The sequence below is a fragment of the Mesoplodon bidens genome, assembly GCF_964165515.1.
Source record: "Mesoplodon bidens genome assembly, chromosome: 7".
Taxonomy (NCBI): domain Eukaryota; kingdom Metazoa; phylum Chordata; class Mammalia; order Artiodactyla; family Ziphiidae; genus Mesoplodon; species Mesoplodon bidens.
The window spans coordinates 25586021-25609101 of record NC_138164.1 but is presented as its reverse complement, the minus strand read 5'-3'; the positions used below and the strand labels follow the sequence as shown (position 1 = coordinate 25609101).

General features: G+C 37.9%; 1 protein-coding gene and 1 pseudogene across 2 annotated transcripts in view; both read left to right on the top strand.

Annotated features, from left to right (window-relative positions):
* GUCY1A2 (guanylate cyclase 1 soluble subunit alpha 2) overlaps nucleotides 1-23081 on the top strand; it is a gene marked incomplete at its 5' end in the record, with an annotated part of 427337 nt that overhangs the window by 54498 nt on the left and 349758 nt on the right. The window lies entirely within an intron of this gene.
* Nucleotides 211-1171, top strand: LOC308620903 (palmitoyltransferase ZDHHC7-like; annotated as a pseudogene). The gene has a single exon. The product of its transcript is annotated as a palmitoyltransferase ZDHHC7-like (transcript).

Here is a 23081-nt window from a genome sequence, read left to right as displayed (position 1 = left end):
CAGCTCTCCAGGCTGGGCTCTGGCTCTCATGTGCGCTCAGTGGCAGCCTCCCTCTCACTAGCCCGTGGGATCCAGCTGAGCGGAGCTGTGGGCGGTTCTGGCCTGAACATGAGCGCTGTTGTACAATGTGTCCCTGCCTCTGCTGCTGCAGTTGATGTTGCTGCTGCCACAGGCCAGGAGGAGTCAAGGTGCCGTGCGACCCCACCTGGGCCTCGCATTCTATCACATGGGACAGTATGCACCTTAAGATCCTGAAGAAAAGGCACAAAATGTTCAATAAATGTTTAGAAATAAATTGTGAGGAAAACCATGCCATCATCAGGACACTGGCTCTGGGATGTCAAGCATCATCCTCTCCTGACTGAAAATGACAACTATGACTTTTCATCCACCTCTAGTTCATCCGTGACAGCAGTGGCATGATCTGCACCATCATGATGTGGCTTCTGATCATGTACTTGGACTTCCTGGTGATGTTAGTTGTGCTGCTGCCTTCCAAAGACTTCTGGTACTCTGTGGTCAACAGGGTCGTTTTTATCTGCCTGGTGATGCTTGCCTTGTCGTCTTACCTGAGGACCATGCTCACCGGCCCTGGAGCAGTACCTAAAGGAAATGCTATTAAAGAATACATGGAGAGTTTGCAGCTGAAGCCTGCAAACTGAAGAGTTTGCAGAAGAAGTGATCTACAAGTACCCCAAATGCTGCTGTATCAAGCCTGAGCACACCCACAACTGCAGTATTTGCAAAATATGTATTTGGAAAATGGATCATCCCTGCCATGGCTGAACAATTGTGTTGGAGAAAAGAATCAGAGATTTTTTTGTGCTCTTCACTATGTACTCCGTGCTGGCATTCATGCACACGTTTGTACTCTGAGGGCTGCAGTTCATCCCCTGCATCCAAGGGCAGTGGACTGAACTCAGTGATTGTTCATCTGTAGTCACTGTAATTCTTTTGATCTTCCTGTGCCTTGAGGGTCTGATGTTTTTCAGTTTCACTGCAGTGATGTTTGGCACTCAGATCCACTCCGTATGCAATGATGAAACGGAGGTTGAGAGGTTGAAGAGTAAGAAGCCTGAGTGGGAGAAGAGGCCGCAGTGGGAAGGGATGAAGTCAGTCTTTGGGAGGCTCCCTCTTGCTGCTCTGGATGAACCCCTTCATTGGCTTCTGATTCAGGCGACTGCAGATAATACCCAGAAAAAGGGACCTAAGTTCTCTACATGAGGCCTTCTCATCATGCTGCAACTTGTTAATGGACTTTATTTATTTGGGGTCAGAAATGGTATCACAGCTCATTTGTGACCAATAGGGCAAATAGAACCTACACAAACCAGGTGTTACAGCGAGCAGAATTTATATATTTATTGTCACAGATGGGGATTTCCCACACTAGTAACTGGGTGGCACTCTGACCAGTGTCACTGTCCAGTAATAAAGGGATGTGGCCACATGAAGAAGCCAAATATTATTATCTTCCTGTACAGTTAGGAGTTTTGTTAACATACTTGGCATTTTCTAAGAAGGTGTGTGGGGTATTACAAGGGTTATTAAAATTCTGTGTGTCAGAAAAAACAAACAGTCAAACAAACAAAAAAAGGAAAAGGCCACAACTAGAAACATGAAAATTACAAAAGGACAAATCTAATTGGTAAAGGCAAATATACATAAAGGTAGTAAATCAACCATGTATAAAGCTAGTAAGAAGGTTAAAAGACAAAAGGAGTAAAACCATCTATATCCACAATAAGTGGTTAAGGGATAAACAAAATGAAATGATGTAAAATATGCTGTCCAAAACAGTAAATGTGGTAATGGAGAGTAAAAATGCAGGGTTGTTAAAATGGACTTAAGAGATCAACAACCTAGAATTATCTATCTATCTATCACCTATCAACTATCTATCTATCTATCTATCTATCCCTATCTATCTATCTGTCTATCTATCTATCTATCTATATCTATCTATCATCTATTTATCTATCATCTATCATCTATCTATCTGTTTATCTATCTACCTATCTATCATCTATCCCTATCTATCTATCTATCTGTCTTTCTGTTTTTCTATGTATCTATCTCATGGTAACCACAAGCCAAAAATCTATAATAAATACACACAAAAAGGAGAAAGGTATCCAAACATAATATTAAAGATAGTCATCAAATCACAAGGGAAGTGAACAAAAGAAGAAGAAAGAAAGGAGAAATAACTATAAAAAACAACCCCAAAACGATTAAACAAATGCAGTAACTACATACCTGTCAATACTATTTCAAATGTAAATGGAATAAATGATACAATTAAAAAACAGAGTGGCTGAATGGATAAAAAACAAGGCCTATCAATATGCTGCCTATAAGAGACTCATTTCAGAGCTAAAGGACACACTGAATGCAAGAGTATAGCAAAAGGTATTCCATGCAAATGGAAACAAATAACTAAAACTTTTGTATAACAACACAAAAGACCCAGAATAGCCAAAACAAACTTGAGAAAGAAGAACAGAGCTACAGGTATCATACACCCTGATTTCAAACTATACTACAAAGCTACAGTCATCAAAACAGTATGGCACTTGCACAAAACAGATACATAGATCAATGGAACATAATAGACAGCCCAGAAATACACCCACACTTACATGAGCAATTAATCTATGACAAAGGAGGCAAAAATATACAATGAGAAAAAGACAGCCTCTTCAATAAATGGTGTTGGGAAAACTGGACAACTATGTTCAAAAAATCAAACTGGACTACTCTCTCATACTGTGCACACAAGTCAACTCATAATGGAGTAAAGACTAAAATTTAAGGCTTGAAAACATAAAACTTTGAGAAGAAAACATAGGCAGTATGTGCTTTGACATCAGTCTTAATATTTTTTTGGATATGTCTCCTTAGGCAAGGGAAACAAAAGCATAAATAAATAAATAAATGGGGCTACATCAAACAAAAAGCATTTTCACAGCAAAGGAAACTATTAACAAAACAAAAAAGCCACGTACTGAATGGGAAAAGATCTTTGTAAATGATATATCTGATAAGGGGTTAAAATCCAAAATATGCAAAGAACTTATACAATTCAACATCAAACAAACAAACATTAAAAATGGGCAGAGGATATATATAGGCATTTTTCCAAAGAAGACATATAGATGGCCAACTGGCACATGAAAAGATGCTCAACATCACTATCATCAGGGAAATGCAAATCCAAACAACAATGAGATATCACCTCACACCTGTCAAAATGGCTATTCTCAAATAGACAACAAATAACAATTGTTGGTGAGGATGTGGAGGAAAGGAAACCCTTGTTCTCTGTTGGTAGGAATGTAAACTCTTGTGGCCACTATGGAAAAGAGTATGGAGAGTCCTCAAAAAATTAAAAACAGAACTACCATATGATCCAGCAATATATCCAAAGAAAAAATATATCCAAAGGAAAAAAAAAACAGTACTTAAAAATATATAAAAAATCTATATGCACCCCTATATTTATTGAAGTGTTCTCCACAATAGTATTGTCCATCAATAGATGAATAAAGATGCAAGATACACACACACACACACACACACACAGTGGAATATTACTCAGCCATAAAGAAGAATGAAATCTTGCCATTTCCAATAACATGGATGGACCTAGGGGTATTGTGCTAAGTGAAATGAGTCTGACAGAGAAAGATAAATAATGTATGATATCACTTATATGTGGAATCTGAAAAACAAAACAAACAAACATAAAATAAAAACAGAGTTATAGATACAGAGAACTAACAGATGGTTGCAAGAGAAGGTGTGGGGAGGAAAGAAATAGATGAGGGAGATTGAGAGGTACAAACTTCTAGTTACAAAATAGATGTGTCATAGGTATGAAATATACAGTATGGGGAATATAGTTAATAACTATGTATTTCCTATGTATGGTGACATATCATAGCTAGATTTATTTCAGTGATCATTTTGAAATGTATAGAAATATTGAATCACTATCTTGCATAATAGAAACTAACATAGTGTTGTAGGTCAATTATACTTCTAAATCAAACAAACTCATAGGAAAAAAAGATCAGATTTGTGGATCAGACCAGAGGCGTGGGGTTGTAGGAGAGTGAGTTGGATGAAGATGGTAAAAATGTACGTATTTCAGGGCTTCCCTGGTGGCGCAGTGGTTGTGAGTCCGCCTGCCGATGCAGGGGACATGGGTTCATGTCCCGGTCCTGGAAGATCCCACATGCCGTGAAGCGGTTGGGCCCGTGAGCCATGGCCGCTGAGCCTGCGCGTCCGGAGCCTGTGCTCCACAACGGGAGAGGCCACAACAGTGACAGGCCCGCGTACGGCAAAAAAAAAAAAAAAAAAAAAAAAAAAAAAAGTACATATTTCTAGTTATAAGATAAATAAGTACTAGGGATGTAATGTACAACATGATCATTATAATTAACACTGCTATATGTTATACATGAAAGAATTCTCATCACAAGGAAAAATTTCTTTTCTCTGTATCTTTAATTTTGTATCTATGTGAGATAATGGATGTTCACTAAACATTGTGATAATCATTTCATGATGTATGTAAGTCAAATTATTATGCTGTACACCTTAAGCTTATACAGTGCTGTGTGTCAATTATATCTCAATAAAACTGGAAGAAAATAAACCTCCCCTGAGAGTTCTGGCATGCAGCCATAACTTGACACCTTAACTCCAAGGCTAACCCTGCTCTTCGGCAAGGATGCCTAGTAAGCTCTAGTTTAATTCTTAGAGAATTTAGTACCAAGTTATACTTTCTGGTACTAGAGGTTCTGGAATCTGGGTTTGTCTCTCTGTCTTATTTCTGAGAGGGGGTTGCTTCCTTGTACACCACTCAGTTCTTTTCACTTATTCTGTTTCTTTTCAGGACTTTTAGTTCTGCTTCTGATCTCTAAACAGGAACTGGAGCCCTGCTTCCACTCATTGCCCTTTGTCTTCTGGCTGCAGGTTTAATGCCTCCTGCTAGATGCCATGTGCTCTAGTGATGCCTCCCTCCCCCCCGTCCCCCATCTCTTTATCTCTTTGCCAAATCTCCTTAATGCTGAGGAATGCTGGCTTAGACTGCCACTGTCTGTACCACACATTTATGACATCATATTTTTTTCTGATTTTCTCCTGTCTTTGCATAAGTGGGCATACTAGTTCTGGGTCAGTCCCTCACTTTCTTCGTCCTATGTCATTAACTTTGCACAAATGTATGGTAGGTTGTTCTTCAGCGAATGTCAGAAAGAGTGGGTCACACATAGTTTTAGTAAAATGCTGGCTTTAGTAACATTTTTCTCTCCACCACTACTTGGACCAGAAATCCCATTAATCACCAGAGGACAAATGTAACATAGGTGGGGAAATATAAATAGAGTGGGCAATAGAGTGAGTTTGAAGCTACTCTGGGAAAGGGAAGTTTTTACTTGTCTGTGAGCTTTCATAAAACAAGAGATCAAGAGGGATTTCAGCCAGAGATCAAGCATAGTGGTGACAAATGAGCCTGATTTTTGTGAGTTACTCCACTGAGTGATTAGTGCACAAAAAAATTTTGACTGAAAATACCTCTGATTGCTATCTTTTTTCTACTTTTTGCTCTGTTTTTCCTGATTCTTTGTACTTCCTACAACATTCTGACACCTCTTTCTCCTCTTCATTCACTTTTAGTATTTAGGACTGTTTTTCATTTACCTCTGTTTTTGTTTTCATACCCTTTCTTTTTCATTATTTGGATACCCAATCCTTCATATTAATAAAAAGGAAGATGCAAATCTGACAAGCATTTAGAAGTTTGCTTCCTTTAATTTGTCATTAGTTTTCTACTTTTGTACTATATTTAAGCTTAATTTTTTTAGATGGCAAAATTAGTAATCAAGAGACTCTACCTTGTTGCAAATCTATAAACTTCCTTAGTTTGTTTTAAATCATCACCAGGGCTTTAGCTGAGCTAAAGTTTATTGTTGTACTAACTACAGGAAAAGGTTTATTAATCCAGTGATGTGTGTATATAATAATATAGAAAATGTTTACCTCATTAAAGAAACAATTTTCAAGTACTTTGTTCCATCAATACAAATATTTATTGAGTAGCTACTTTTTTCAGTTATTGTTCTAGGTGCAGGTGACTAGCAGGGAGAGAAACAGAAAGTGGAGAGGCAGACAACAACAAAAAAACCCCACAAATAACAAAAATTATAACTTCAGAGTGATGTGCTATGAAGAAAAATAAGGCAATGGAATGTAAAAGAGAGTGGGGAAGGGCTTAAATAATTAATACGTAATGCTAATCATTTTAATTCATTTACACAATTCTAATAGGATTTGTCCATGACTATAGTGTTTATGCTGATTCAGAGTTCCAGGAATGAACTTTTTCTTTTTAAACATCATTTATCCTAATATGGAGGAGGTTGATGTAAGTTCTGGTTTCCCCGCTGTTGTTTGAGTAGCAACTATCTCTAGAAGGAGCCAGTGATGCTGTGTCATAGTATTTTGGGCTGGAAAAGGTCTCAGCTGGTGTTCATCATTCCACAAATATTTGTTGGGTACCCTCTGTGTACCCAGGACTGTGTTGATTCTAGAGACTTGACAGTGAGTAAGGGAAAGGGATAATCCCAGGCATAATCTCTGCCCTCTTAACACTGTCAGCTTAGAAGCTCATGGAAAGGCCACATGACAGGAGGAATAGAACTTCTGTACTTAGTGGACAGAATGGAATGCTGCTTGTATGTGGCCACTGGAAGACAGCCATCCCAAGAGAAGTGGGAGGCCCACGCTCAAACTGAGAAATTTGGGATTCAATACTCTTCTAAGTGGTGAGAGGGAGGACACTGTCAGGAAAGAAATTCAAATCAAATACATCCTTAAGCTTTCTCTCACTGTCATTCTCCATCTGTCCTCACGTGCATGTACATACACACATCCACCTATATACATCACTACATCTATAGACACATATATATGTGTACATGCATATATACATGTATATATATATATTACAGTGCTTTATTTTTATGAAAAATGTTCACATATGTTCTTTTGTTACTCGTTAAAGTCTATAGTTAACTATTGTTATCTGATTTTACAGATGAAGTGATTAAGGCCCAGATTTTAAGTGACTTTCCTAAGATCACTTAGCTAATAAATGATTGAGGTTAGATTTGAATATAGCTTCTCCAACTTCAGAAAGGGAGCACAGTTCTTTTCACCATGTCCAATTTTTCTCTATTTCTGAAAATAAATGGAAATTGTAACACATCTTCCATTTAGAAGAAACATGCTTATTTCTTAAAAAAAAGAAAAAACCACTCCCCTCCCGCACAAACCTTGGTGTGCATGTTTGTGTATGTATATGATTTTACTGCATACTGTTGTATAGTACTCTATATTACTTCAGATAACTCCTTGAATTAAAAGTTATTTTATAAATAACTTTTACCAATGATGATTCTGACTATAGAATTATTTTCCTGTTCCCAAATGGGAGACAGAAAAAAGATAAAGAAAGCAATGATTTTGAGCCGATAAAAATGGGGAGACTCCAGCTTATTCTTTCATGATGTGCTTCCTATTGGTCTATATATCTTTCTCTTCGACTTGACTGTAGGTACCAAGTGGTTAGGTGCCATGTTCAATCTTTTGTAACCACACCAACAAGGAAGAGTGTCTGGAAGGGTAGGTATCTGAGAAATATTGTTTGAAAGACAAAGAAAGACTGAGGAATTATTCTAGAGGAGGGAAAACAAAAGACACAAGAGAAACAAATGCAATATATGATCCTTTATTGGATCCTGGACTAGAAAAAAAAAAGTAGCTGTAAAGAATATTGTTGGGACAGTAAGGAAAACTTGAATTTGGACTGTGTTTTAAGTAATAGTATTGTACCAGTGTTAAATGTCCTCATCTTTATGATTTTACTGTGTTTTTGTAAGGGAGCATTCTTGTTCTAAGGGAATACACAGTGAAGTATTTAGTGGTAAAGGGGCATGGTGTCTGCTACTTACTCTTAAATGGTGTGTGTGTGTGTATGTGTGTGCACGTAAGAGAGAGAGAGCGTGCATAATAAAGCAAATAGGGTAAACTTTTAACAAATTGGTGAATCTTGGTAAAAGAATATGGAAGCTTTTGAACTAATCTTGCAACTTTCCTCTAAGTTTAAAATTATATCAATATAAAACATTTCTAAAAACTATTGAATAAAATTATATTTAAAATAGATCATTGATCCAAAGGGACCTTCTATTTCTATTTGGTTTTAGTACCAATTAAAAAAAATCCAAAACTAAACTAAAATAACAAACATAAATGAGTTTAAGTGCTTTTGTAGTCTATTTTTATACTTAAGTATATTTTGCTGTTCCTAATATCATCAAAGAAAACATCAAATTCTATGTAATCAGTGTCCAAATTGGAGCTCATCTATGGATATTATTTTCCTCAAGTTCTGTGGCCTTATAACCTGACTTAGTGATAAAACTGCCAACTAATTCTACTGCTCAAGTTATCTATTTTATTTTTTGATACTACAGTGAGTGGCGTCTATACTAGGACTTGTTCCTTTCTGCTTGTAATCCTCTTACTGTTATGTTATGACATTTTTGTCATAACAAAGATGTTATGACATCATTGATATAATCTTTTCTATAGACTCTGATTTTCTTTTTTATTGCTTCCCTGACATTTTAAGTACCCAGAGTAAATTAATATTCACAGTCTGTCATCAGTCATTAGATAATATTGCAATGTGCTATAAAAGTGTTTCTATATTTATTAACAGTGCTTTCTGCATCTCTATATAACTGTTTGTGAAATTAGTTAAATAGAATCTTCATCTGAAGCAAGATATCACACCAAGTAGCTGTGTAGTTTTTTAAAATGAGCTAATAGGAGCTTAAAGAAAACTATTTAGAAGATGATGGAAAACCCTGTGACTACAACTATATATGGTTAAAATTAGTACCACGGCCCAGATTTTAAAATTAATAACAGGTCAGAGCATCCAGCACATACTAGATATTCACTTCCCCTCTTGTTGGAATAGACAAAGTATTTTTTTAAATGGTGTTCATTTTTGATACATATCTATTTAATTCTTTAAAACGTTAATTGTTATATAGAAATAATGGGATTTAAGTGAATTATACTCAAATTTCAAACTTACTGTGACCATAAGCAAACATATGAGGCACATAGATGTCATCTCAGGTCTTACTTATGTCTAAGGTCTCCTTATCTTCCCTCCCCCACCCCCTCAAGCCCTACACTCACTCACATACACACTTTCATGCTGTTATGAACCTCACAATCTTTTTTTTTTTTTTTGCTTTATAACAAATTTAATCAGTTATACATATACATATGTTCCCATATCCCCTCCCTTTTGCGTCTCCCTCCCACCCTCCGTATCCCACCCCTCCAGGAGGTCACAAAGCACCGGGCTGATCTCCCTGTGCTATGCGGCTGCTTCCCACTAGCTATCTACCTTACGTTTGGTAGTGTATATATGTCCATGCCGCTCCTTCACTTTGTCACAGCTTACCCTTCCCCCTCCCCATATCCTCAAGTCCATTCTCTAGTAGCTCTGTGTCTGTATTCCTGTCTTACCCCTATGTTCTTCATGACATTTTTTTTTCTTAAATTCCATATATATGTGTCAGTATACAGTATTTGTCTTTCTCTTTCTGACTTACTTCACTCTGTATGACAGACTCTAGGTCCATCCACCTCATTACAAATAGCTCAATTTCATTTCTTTTTATGGCTGAGTAATATTCCATTGTATATATGTGCCACATCTTCTTTACCCATTCATCCGATGATGGACACTTAGGTTGTTTCCATCTCCGGGCTATTGTAAATAGAGCTGCTATGAACATTTTGGTACATGTCTCTTTTTGAATTATGGTTTTCTCAGGGTATATGCCCAGTAGTGGGATTGCTGGGTCATATGGTAGTTCTATTTGTAGTTTTTTAAGGAACCTCCATACCGTTCTCCATAGTGGCTGTAACAATTCACATTCCCACCAGCAGTGCAAGAGTGTTCCTTTTTTTCCACACCCTCTCCAGCATTTATTGTTTGTGGATTTTTTGATGATGGCCATTCTGACTGGTGTGAGATGATATCTCATTGTAGTTTTGATTTGCATTTCTCTAATGAGTAAAGATGTTGAGCATCCTTTCATGTGTTTGTTGGCAGTCTGTATATCTTCTGTGGAGAAATGTCTGTTTAGGTCTTCTACACATTTTTGGATTGGGTTGTTTGTTTTTTTGTTATTGAGCTGCATGAGCTGCTTATAAATTTTGGAGATTAATCCTTTGTCAGTTGCTTCATTTGCAAATATTTTCTCCCATTCTGAGGGTTGTCTTTGGGTCTTGTTTATGGTTTCCTTTGCTGTGCAAAAGCTTTTAAGTTTCATTAGGTCCCATGTGTTTATTTTTGTCTTTATTTCCATTTCTCTAGGAGGTGGGTCAAAAAGGATCTTGCTGTGATTTATGTTATAGAGTGTTCTGCCTATGTTTTCCTCTAAGAGTTTGATAGTGTCTGGCCTTACATTTAGGTCTTTAATCCATTTTGAGCTTATTTTTGTGTATGGTGTTAGGGAGTGATCTAATCTCATACTTTTACATGTCCCTATCCAGTTTTCCCAGCACCACTTATTGAAGAGACTGTCCTTTCTCCACTGTACATTCCTGCCTCCTTTATCAAAGATAAGGTGACCATATGTCCGTGGGTTTATCTCTGGGCTTTCTATCCTGTTCCATTGATCTATCTTTCTGTTTTTGTGCCTGTACCATACTGTCTTGATTACTGTAGCTTTGTAGTATAGTCTGAAGTCAGGGAGCCTGATTCCTCCAGCTCCATTTTTCGTTCTCAAGATTGCTTTGGCTATTCGGGGTCTTTTGTGTTTCCATACAAATTGTGAAATTTTTTGCTCTAGTTCTGTGAAAAATGCCAGGGGTAGTTTGATAGGGATTGCATTGAATCTGTAGATTGCTTTGGGTAGTAGAGTCATTTTCACAATATTGATTCTTCCAATCCAAGAACATGGTACATCTCTCCATCTGTTGGTATCATCTTTAATTTCTTTCATCAGTGTCTTGTAATTTTCTTCATACAGGTCTTTTGTCTCCTTAGGTAGGTTTATTCCTAGATATTTTATTATTTTTGTTGCAATGGTAAATGGGAGTGTTTCCTTGATTTCACTTTCAGATTTTTCATCATTAGTATATAGGAATGCCAGAGATTTCTGTGCATTAATTTTGTATCCTGCAACTTTACCAAATTCATTGATTAGCTCTAGTAGTTTTCTGGTAGCATCTTTAGGATTCTCTATGTATAGTATCATGTCATCTGCAAACAGTGACAGCTTTACTTCTTCTTTTCCTATTTGGATTCCTTTTATTTCCTTTTCTTCTCTGATTGCTGTGGCTAAAACTTCCAAAACTAGGTTGAATATGAGTGGTGAGAGTGGGCAACCTTGTCTTGTTCCTGATCTTAGTGGAAATGGTTTCAGTTTTTCACCATTGAGGACGATGCTGGCTGTGGGTTTGTCATATATGGCCTTTATTATGTTGAGGAAAGTTCCCTCTGTGCCTACTTTCTGGAGGGTTTTTATCATAAATAGGTGTTGAATTTTGTCGAAAGCTTTCTCTGCATCTATTGAGATGATCATATGGTTTTTCTCCTTCAATTTGTTAATATGGTGTATCACGTTGATTGATTTGCGTATATTGAAGAATCCTTGCATTCCTGGAATAAACCCCACTTGATCATGGTGTATGATCCTTTTAATGTGCTGTTGGATTCTGTTTGCTAGTATTTTGTTGAGGATTTTTGCATCTATGTTCATCAGTGATATTGGCCTGTAGTTTTCTTTCTTTGTGACATCCTTGTCTGGTTTTGGTATCAAGGTGATGGTGGCCTCGTAGAATGAGTTTGGGAGTGTTCCTCCCTCTGCTATATTTTGGAAGAGTTTGAGAAGGATAGGTGTTAGCTCTTCTCTAAATGCTTGATAGAATTCACCTGTGAAGCCATCTGGTCCTGGGCTTTTGTTTGTTGGAAGATCTTTTATCACAGTTTCAATTTCAGTGCTTGTGATTGGTCTGTTCATATTTTCTATTTCTTCCTGATTCAGTCTTGGCAGGTTGTGCATTTCTAAGAATTTGTCCATTTCTTCCAGGTTGTCCATTTTATTGGCATAGAGTTGCTTGTAGTAATCTCTCATGATCTTTTGTATTTCTGCAGTGTCAGTTGTTACTTCTCCTTTTTCATTTCTAATTCTACTGATTTGAGTCTGCTCCCTTTTTTTCTTGATGAGTCTGGCTAATGGTTTATCAATTTTGTTTATCTTCTCAAAGAACCAGCTTTTAGTTTTATTGATCTTTGCTATCGTTTCCTTCATTTCTTTTTCATTTATTTCTGATCTGATTTTTATGATTTCTTTCCTTCTGCTAACTTTGGGATGTTTTTGTTCTTCTTTCTCTAATTGCTTTAGGTGCAAGGTTAGGTTGTTTATTCAAGATGTTTCCTGTTTCTTAAGGTGGGATTGTATTGCTACAAACTTCCCTCTTAGAACTGCTTTTGCTGCATCCCATAGGTTTTGGGTCGTCATGTCTCCATTGTCATTTGTTTCTAGGTATTTTTTAATTTCCCCTTTGATTTCTTCAGTGATCACTTTGTTATTAAGTAGTGTATTGTTTAGCCTCCATGTGTTTGTATTTTTTTACAGCTCTTTTCCTGTAATTGGTATCTAGTCTCATAGCATTGTGGTCAGAAAAGATACTTGATACAATTTCAATTTTCTTAGATTTACCAAGGCTTGATTTGTGACCCAAGATATGATCTATCCTGGAAAATGTTCCATGAGCACTTGAGAAAAATGTGTATTCTGTTGTTTTTGGATGGAATGTCCTATAAATATCAATTAAGTCCATCTTGTTTAATGTATCATTTAAAGCTTGTGTTTCCTTATTTATTTTCATTTTGGATGATCTGTCCATTGGTGAAAGTGGGGTGTTAAAGTCCCCTACTATGATTGTGTTGCTGTCGATTTCTCCTTTTATGGCTGTTAGTATTTGCCTTATGTATTGAGGTGCTCCTATGTTGGGTGCATAAATATTTACAATTGTTATATCTTCTTCTTGGATTGATCCCTTGATCATTATGTAGTGTCCTTCTTTGTCTCTTCTAGTAGTCTTTATTTTAAAGTCTATTTTGTCTGATATGAGAATTGCTACTCCAGCTTTCTTTTGGTTTCCATTTGCATGGAATATCTTTTTCCATCCCCTTACTTTCAGTCTGTATGTGTCTCTAGGTCTGAAGTGGGTCTCTTGTAGACAGCATATATATGGGTCTTGTTTTTGTATCCATTCAGCCAATCTGTGTCTTTTGGTGGGAGCATTTATTCCATTTACATTTAAGGTAATTATCGATATGTATGTTCCTGTTCCCATTTTCTTAATTGTTTTGGGTTCGTTATTGTAGGTCTTTTCCTTCTGTTGTGTTTCTTGCCTAGAGAAGTTCCTTTACCATTTGTTGTAAAGCTGGTTTGGTGGTGCTGAACTCTCTCAGCTTTTGCTTGTCTGTAAACTTTTTAATTTCTCCATCAAATCTGAATGAGATCCTTGCTGGGTAGAGTAATCTTGGTTGCAGGTTTTTCTCCTTCATCACTTTAATTATGTCCTGCCACTCCCTTCTGGCTTGTAGAGTTTCTGCTGAGAGATCAGCTGTTATCCTGATGGGGATTCCCTTGTGTGTTATTTGTTGTTTTTGCCTTGCTGCTTTTAATATGATTTCTTTGTGTTTAATTTTTGACAGTTTGATTAATATGTGTCTTGGCGTATTTCTCCTTGGATTTATTCTGTATGGGACTCTCTGTGCCTCCTGGACTTGATTAACTATTTCCTTTCCCATATTAGGGAAGTTTTCAACTATAATCTCTTCAAATATTTTCTCAGTCCCTTTCTTTTTCTCTTCTTCTTCTGGAACCCCTATAATTCGAATGTTGGTGCGTTTAATGTTGTCCCAGAAGTCTCTGAGACTGTCCTCTGTTCTTTTCATTCTTTTTTCTTTATTTTGCTCTGCAGCAGTTATTTCCACTCTTTTATCTTCCACCTCACTTATCCGTTCTTCTGCCTCAGTTATTCTGCTATTGATCCCATCTAGAGTATTTTTTATTTCATGTATTGTGTTTTTAATTGATGCTTGATTCATCTTTAGTTCTTCTAGGTCCTTGTTAACTGTTTCTTGCATTTTGTCCATTCTATTTCCAAGATTTTGGATCTGGGAAATAGAATCTTGGATCATCTTTACCATCATTATTCTGAATTCTTTTTCAGGTAGACTGCCTATTACCTCTTCATTTGTTAGGTCTGGTGGGTTTTTATCTTGCTCCTTCTCCTGCTGTGTGTTTTTCTGTATTCTCATTTTGCTTATGTTACTGTGTTTGGGGTCTCCTTTTTGCAGGCTGCAGGTTCGTAGTTCCCGTTGTTTTTGGTGTCTGTCCCCAGTGGCTAAGGTTGGTTTAGTGAGTTGTGTAGGCTTCCTGGTGGAGGGGACTAGTGCCTGTGTTCTGGTGGATGAGGCTGGATCTTGTCTTTCTGGTGGGCAGGTCCACGTCTGGTGGTGTGTTTTGGGGTGTCTGCGGACTTTTTATGATTTTAGGCAGCCTCTCTGCTAATGGGTGGCATTGTGTTCCTGTCTTGCTAGTTGTTTGGCATAGGGTGTCCAGCACTGTAGCTTGCTGGTCGTTGAGTGAAGCTGGGTGCTGGTGTTGAGATGGAGATCTCTGGAAGATTTTCGCCGTTTGATATTATGTGGAGCTGGGAGGTCTCTTGTGGACCAGTGTCCTGAAGTTGGCTCTCCCAACTCAGAGGCACAGCACTGACTCCTGGCTCCTCAATTTGGGATGATTTGTTGTCTATTCATGTATTCCACAGATGCAGGGTACATCAAGTTGATTGTGGAGCTTTAATCCGCTGCTTCTGAGGCTGCTGGGAGAGGTTTCCCTTTCTCTTCTTTGTTCTCACAGCTCCTGTGTCTCAGCTTTGGATTTGGCCCCGCCTCTGCGTGTAGGTCGCCGGAGGGCGTCTGTTCTTCGCTCAGACAGGACAGGGTTAAAGGAGCAGCCTCTTCGGGGACTCTGGCTCACTCAGGCCGGGCGGGAGGGAGGGGCACGGAGTGCGGGGCGAGCCTGCAGCTGCAGAGTTCGGCGTGACGTTGCACCAGCCCGAGGCGCGCCGTGCGTTGTCCCAGGGAAGCCGCCCCTGGATCCCGGGACCCCGGCAGTGGCGGGCTGCACAGGCTCCCGGAAGGGCGGTGTGGACATTGACCTGCGCTCGCACACAGGCTTCTTGGCGGCGGCAGCAGCAGCCCCAGCGTCCCACGCCCGTCACTGGGCTCCGCGCTTTCAGTCGTGACTCGCGCCCGTCTGTGGAGCCCCTTTAAGCAGCGCTCTTAATCCCCTCTCCTCGCGCACCAGGAAACCAAGAGGGAAGAAAAAGTCTCTTGCCTCTTCGGCAGCTCCAGAGTTTTCCCGGACTCCCTGCCGGCTAGCTGTGGCACATTAGCCCCCTTCAGGCTGAGTTCTCGCCGCCAGCCCCAGTCCTCTCCCTGCGCTCTGACCGAAGCCCGAGCCTCAGCTTCCAGCGCCGCCCGCCCCAGTGAGCGAGCAGACAAGCCTCTCGGGCTGGTGAGTGCCGCTCGGCACCGATCCTCTGTGCGGGAATCTCTCCACTTTGCCCTACCCAGGTATGTGGGGAGTTTCTTGCCTTTTGGGAGGTCTGGGGTCTTCTGCCAGCGTTCAGTAGGTGTTCTGTAGGAGTTGTTCCACGTGTAGCTGTATTTCTGGTGTATCCGTGGGGAGGAAGGTGATCTCCGCGTCTTACTCTTCCGCCATCTTCGAACCTCACAATCTTGATTTTGTGGTGACAAAATTTTTAATTAAATGATGGGATGAATCTAATTACCAGTGGGAGGCAAACATCAAGTAGCAGTAGTATTCACAAACCAATGTCCCTGCTTTCACCTTAGTAGAAATGTTAAGCAAATCAGAGGGATTTGTGAGATAGAGCAAATCTTAGTATTGCCACATGGGAACTTGACTTCATGTGTCTTCTTTCTTAGCTCATTTATATATAAGTCCTTGGGTAGTTCTGATTTGTGAAACAGGGATATTAGTAGTAAGAGCTACTGTAGTATAGGTTCTGCAGACAGGGGAGTTTAAATTTGGCTCACTGTTTAAAAAGAAGATTGCCTACATCATAAGATTTGCACTTAGAGCAAGGTTAACATGGTCGCAAGGCTAAAAAAATCTCAAATGTGTATTTACCTTCTAGGCCACCAGGCCAACCATTTCACTGTTAGCTGGATAGACAAAACAAAGTATGTTGACCTTTGACATTCTTCTGGAAGCTAAAAAGGAAATAGCAGCAATATTCTGGCAAGGCTTGGGAATGGCCTAAGAAAAGAAAAGTCAGCATGTTTTTTGACTTTTAATTATGACTCTTTTCTGCAGTGTACTAAAAGAAGTGTTTTGAAAAGTGTGTGGTGTTTATCACTGAGTGTGAGTTCAAGATCTTACAACTTTGTAATATCTTTTTCCTGTCAAGTGCTGGATGTGGTTGACCTTTTGGATAATGTGTTTTTGTTTGCTTTCAGATGTTAAGAAAGATCTCCCATATAACCTTTTGTTTTCTTTAGGACTTAAAGAGTGGTGGGGAAGTGATAAAGGTTTATGGGAAAAAGAAAAGCTCTAAATTCAGACATTTTTGTTTTATATCTCTTTTGGGTAAGTTAGCCCCAGGCTTACCTATTAACATCTCTATAAAAATAAACTAAGCCTTTGGTGCAGTTTCCTTTCTCCTGCTTCTGTTTTTTGGTATTCTTTGCATCCTACTGTGATGTATTTTTTCCTCCCTCTCCTTCCTAAGAAGTGGATTCCTCTCCTCTTTGTTCCCTTGTTTATGCCAGTTCAGTGAGGGATGCTCTCTTTTGGGGATTCTGGGAGAGGCACTGTGAGTGACAGGACACATGTTGGAATGAGCAAGGTATGCTCACGAATCATTGAAGAGACAGCCTGATTTGAGAAATGATTCTTGTTGATTCATTTTAAGAGACGAGAACTGGGGATAAATCTTATGATATGTCTATAGGATTGCCAGTGCATCTCACGAGGTATCCCATGCCCTCGTTCCTCATCTGCCCCAAATTTAAAATGTGAATTTCCATTAATATCTTCCAGTCTCTGGCACTTCTTTCCATGAATTTGTGGCATGTGTCCTGGTACAATAACAAACTTTGCTTACTGTTTTCTGGCTGACTCTGAGTACCATTACTAGTTATAACTGTATTTTATTCCTCCTTAACTCTTCCATCTTAGTCCCTCTGCTAGCTTCTGCATACCACATATGCTATTACTGTTACCAACACCATCACTTTTGCTTTGGAATGGGAACAACTTAAGAACTTAAAGCTAAGGGCTTCTCAGTATCCTGTCCATATTTTCTACATTACATACATTTTCTACATTTCTACATTAATGAGCTTTCTTGAATTTCAATTAAAATTTAAAGCAACCTGAATATTTATTTATTCACTCATACATACATGTATTCAACAAATATTTATTGTATACTGGGTGCTAGCATTGTGTAGATTCAGATTTACTCAGCCAAGTATGTTATAATTAGCTGCAGAAGTTAATTATAGACCATTCTGTTCTCTTTTTCTCTTTGGGCCTCTCAAGCATCCTATTCTGAGTCTTGGGTTAAAGAAATAATAATATATAAAATAATCTGTCCCAATTCCTTAATACCCTGGTGTTATATTTTGCTATTGGACTTATGTTTGCAATGCTATGATCTATAAATCCTTAGTATCGATAGACTGAAAACCTTCATATCTTTATCTTAATAATAGCCCACACTTCAGATATTTTTAAAAAAATAGTTTAAAACAACAAGAAGAAACATCAAAAGTGGCTTGATCCTGTTCTCTGAATGCTCTTTATACTGACAAAATATTGGCAACAACCAATAGTCCAACTATAAGGAAATAGTCAATTAAAATGTGATAATCTGCTTACAAGATCATTAAACAGCTGTTTCATTGAGGACTATGTGGAAAGATTATGCTACAGCATGAGAACATGTTTATAATGTTATCATAGCTCTGTTTCCCCAGGAAACAGGATCTGTTCTCAGGAATGCTACTGCATAGTGCTCTCAGGATTAATGACCCAACCAGGCAAACCACAGTAGGTTTCAAGGCCTGAGAATAGTCCTTTGTGGTTAATAGCTCCACAGTCTGAGTCATCCTTTTTCATGAAAGAAAGCCCGTGTTTGCAGCTTAGCAGTTTTATCAGACTATTGCCCTGTAAGGATGTGAAGAAAGTAAAATGAGAGAGAAGTTGAACTGCTATGCCTAGGTGCAGTCACAACAAATGTCTCAGCTGATCTCTCCAGAATTGCCCCCCACTGAGGCAAGGATGTCTTGCCTTTGTATTACAGCTCACCACTTCCCAAACTAACCTTTTGATTCAGGCTGCCCTGGGGCCTGAATCCTGCCATTGGGCCAAGCAGCTGTCTTCAGCTAAATGCAGTGACCAGAGCAAGACTCAGCCTAGAGCTGATAGCTTCACACACTCCCAGCATCCACTAGAGATGAAATATTACACAAAAAGAATCACAAATGTTTTGTGTACATTATTATATTATTAATTCAACTGTAATATATGTGTGGCTATGTACAAAAATTGAGAAGGGACAGAAAAATGAACTGTATTACAAAAGTGAAAGAGGCAGTCCAGAGGTTAGGACTCCGCACTTTCACTGCAGCGGGCATGGGTTCCATCCTGGTCAGGGAACTAAAATCCTGCATGCTATGTAGCGTGGCCAAAAAAATAGTGAAAGAACTCATAAGAGCATAACTTTTTATCAAATAAGCCATGAAACCAAAAATATTGTAGTTTCCATTACAATATTGGAAGAACTCAGGTATATGTTGTCTCCTCTCCCAATTTTAAAAGATTACCATTTTTGTTAATTATTGCATATCTCAGGCTTTCCCTTGTGTTCTATTTGTGGAATATCTTCAGGTGTGGTATGACAAACATAGCTCAGTGCTCCTGTCAGATTCGCTTTAAGATAATAACACATATAAACAGTTGCTCTGCTTCGGGTGCTAGCTTCAACCATTCCTAGGGTGACCTCACCTATGAGGCAAAAAAAGTAGTGGTTAGGGGTTCAGTCCCTATGTATGCCATTGATACTTTTTTTCACAGCTTTAAATTACTTTCTTATTCAGCCCAATATCGTATTTGTGTGATCAAAAGGGAATTGGTTATGAAAACTGTGATTCGAGCGGGGCAAATAAAACAAATATGATATTGAAAACCAGTTTGAAGTTGTAAAAAAAATTCAGATTCCCATCAATTTTATTTATTTACAACAACACAACTTCTATTCCAAAAGTTAATCTTCTCTGTACAAATTGGATAGAGGCATAGCTTCCAAAACTGGGTTGGAGCAGTTGAGGAGGGTGGATCACAATTTAGTGATTGTAAAAAGCATAACAATTAAAGAGGCATTAGCAGTGATTAACAGCTCTGAGTAAACCCTCTGAGGAGCCTTCCTTCTGGAAATTATGCTCTTCTTCTGCCACTTTTGTGGCCTCCAATTTAAACTGGGCCAGTTATCATCAGCAGAAACAGGAATCCATGCATTTGCATAGTAATTCTCTTCCTTAAATTCTTACCCAACATGTAAAAGACTGCTAAAAAGTGCAGGCATTAGACATGATGAGAGTACATCTCTGTAGGGAGATTCCGAAGCCTGTGAGACATTGACACATTTTCACAATGTGGCAGATTGCATTTCAGAAGCAGGGGCCAAGTGTGAGTACAAGGCTGAGGCAGGTGCTCCTGCGGTTCCTCTTTTTAATTAGCTCATCTTTGTGTGTTCTTTGAATGTACCACACTGCTGTGGGGCTCTAGGCTTAGTGTCTTACACAGCAACATGTCAGGGTGCTGGGGAAGGAAGACTGGGAAATGTGATGAGCCCTTAGTCACCTGACAGGTGGGCAGCTTCTGATAGCAGGCATAGCACAGAGCCCTGATAAAGCTGCCTGATTATACCTGTGCTGCCTTGAGTCTGTCCATTTCTTAGTTCTCACCTGTGGCTATTTGTTGGCAAAGGAACAAGAATTTGTCAAATAGCAAGCATTCACACCTATTAAATTAGTCTTTTAGCATAACTAGCCCACCTGTGTAAAAAGACCTGCCAGTGAATATTGAAGGGCGTGAAAAACAGCAATGGAAAAACTATACATATGCACCCATACAAGTATCTATTGATATATCCAGTGCAAGTATTATATAATATATACATTGTATATGATATATATATATATATTATACAGACATGTGGTCAGTCATACACAGCTGTATTTATTTGTTCATTCATTAATTGATTGATTTTTTATCTATCCATTCAAAAAATTTACTACAAACAGGCACTGTGCCAGGGATTAGGATTACAATAGTGGTCTTCATTTAATTTCTCAAAAGCTTCATTTTAGTTTCTCTTCCAGGACTTTCGCATACATGTTCCTTTGGTCTGGAATGGCCTTTCTTTCCTCCTTCTTGGCTGCCTAGTTGACTTTTACTTATCTTTCATATGTGTCACTTTTTAAAGGAAGCTTTCTTTGACCCAGTAGATTACCTTAGGTCCCTGTTATACGCTCTCATATCATTCTGCAACTTATCATTCTAACACCTATCATCATGTGGTTTCTATGTACAGTTGTTGGATTATGTGTACAACTACTGGATTAGTCTATCTTTCACATAGCTCAATAAGGGTAAGACCCACATCTATTCTGATCATGATAGTTTCCCTAGTGCTCAGCACTGAGACTGATACAGAGCTGGTATTCTCACTTTTAAAAAATAATAGTTGAATGAATGGTGAAGAGGATATAACCTTTGTTTTCAAAGAGATTAAGTCTGATTGAGGGGGTGGACAAGCCAGCAACTGTTGTGTGATAAATGCTAGGATGCGGGTATTCACAAAGTGCTTTGGAAACTGAAGAAGTAGAAACATCCATCTTAGTCTTTGAGTGTCAAGGAAAGTATTCTGGAGGAATTTAGGTGTAAGGATCTGCAAGATGAGTGTAAGCACATAACTACCTAAGTGAGGTAGGCAGGAGAATGGAATTCTATTAAAACACAAAACAGAACAAAATGAAGCACAAAAGTAGCATGGACAGAAACCTGTCAGAGAGACATTATTGAGCATGTTCAGGAAACTTCAAGTAGGTCATAGTGGGTTATACAGAGATGTGAAGTGAGGAAATTGGGAGAGATGAGGTTGGGTCTGTAAGTAAGGGCTGGATCAAGCCCTGCTGAGTTTGGACTTTATTCTGAGGGCAAAGGATAAACATTGGAGGGCTTTAAGTAGAGAAATTATATGATAAGATTTATGATATTGAAAAGACGCATATTGAATGGATTGCAGAGAGATTAGAAAGCAGAGTAATTAGGAAGCTGTTGAAATAATTCTAGATGGTTGATAGTGGTGGTCTGAAACAAATTAGTTGTATTTAAGATAGAGAGGCTAGCAGAATGTCAGGGGAGAAGCACCACACACACACTCACACACATGAACATGCACACATGCATACTTCTATTTTTACTAAAATAAAATTGTATTCTGTATATTATGCTGACAGTTTTAGCTTAGCTTTTTATCATACAAAATCAAATATGTCTTTATGTCTTTTTGTATATTTGTTTGCCAGTTTTGGTTAAGGCATACATAAAGTCCCCTAGATTTTCTTCTAAAATATTTATTGTTTTGTCTTTTACATTATAAACTTTTAATTGTCCTTGAATTTGATTTTTGTGTGTGTGTGTGTTGTGAGATGGGATTTAATTTTATTGTTTTCCAGATGGCTAGTGCCATGTATTAAATAAACCATTCTTTCCCCATTGAATTAAAATACTATTTTGTGGTACATTAAAAATTATATACACAGATTTGATTCTGAATTCTCTATTCTGACCTAATAACCTCTTCGTTTGTTTCTATAGAAATAAAAATTTTAAATACAGTGTATTTCATTTATTCCAATATCTGGTTCTTACTCAGTAGTCTTCTTATTCATGAATTTTGGGGCTATTCTAAGAATTTATTCTCCCATATGAATCTTAAAATTACTGTATTAATAAGAAAACATGTTGAGACTATAATTAGAAATGCATTAAACTCATTAATTTGGGGAGAATTGCTATTTTTATAATGTAAGGTCTTTGCATCTTGAAATTTGGAACATTTTTCCATTTGTTCAGTTTCTGTTTTCTGTGTTAAGATTTAATAGTTTTCTTAATATAAGTTCTATGCCTTTATTATTAGTGTATTCCTATGATTTTATAATTTTCATTGCTACTTTGAATAGAATATTTCCCCATTTCTACTTCTTGATCCTCACTGCTAATATAGAGAAAAGCTATTGATTCTTTCTATGTTTATTTTATATTCAGTTATTTACAATGTTTTCTTATTAATTCTAGTAGGCATTTTTTTCTATAAAATAATGTTGTGATTTGTGCACCAAAAAAATGACAAGAAAGAGCCTTGAAATTAAAAGACTTTGTAGGTCTTCTAAGTGTACAATCTTCATTAGCAAAAAGAGATAATTTTATTGTTCCTTATATCTCATAGCATCTGCTAGAACCTCCAAGATAATATTGAATAACAATGGTGATAACAAGCTTATTTGCCTAATTTCTGATTTTAGTTGAAATGTTCTTAGTATTTTACCATTTAGAATAAGCTTTGCTTCTGGTTTTTGAAGAGCAGAATTTATTATGTTTGAGCAGCTTCTCTATATCCCTGTTTTGCTCAAAATTTTTACTAAAGCTGTTCAATTTCAGACTTTTCAGAATCTACTGATAAAACAATATTATTTTCTCATTTAATTTTATAAACGTCATAGTTTACGCAGATAGATTTTCTACTATTGAACTACTTTTTCTTTTCCGACATGAACAGTACTTGGTCATGAA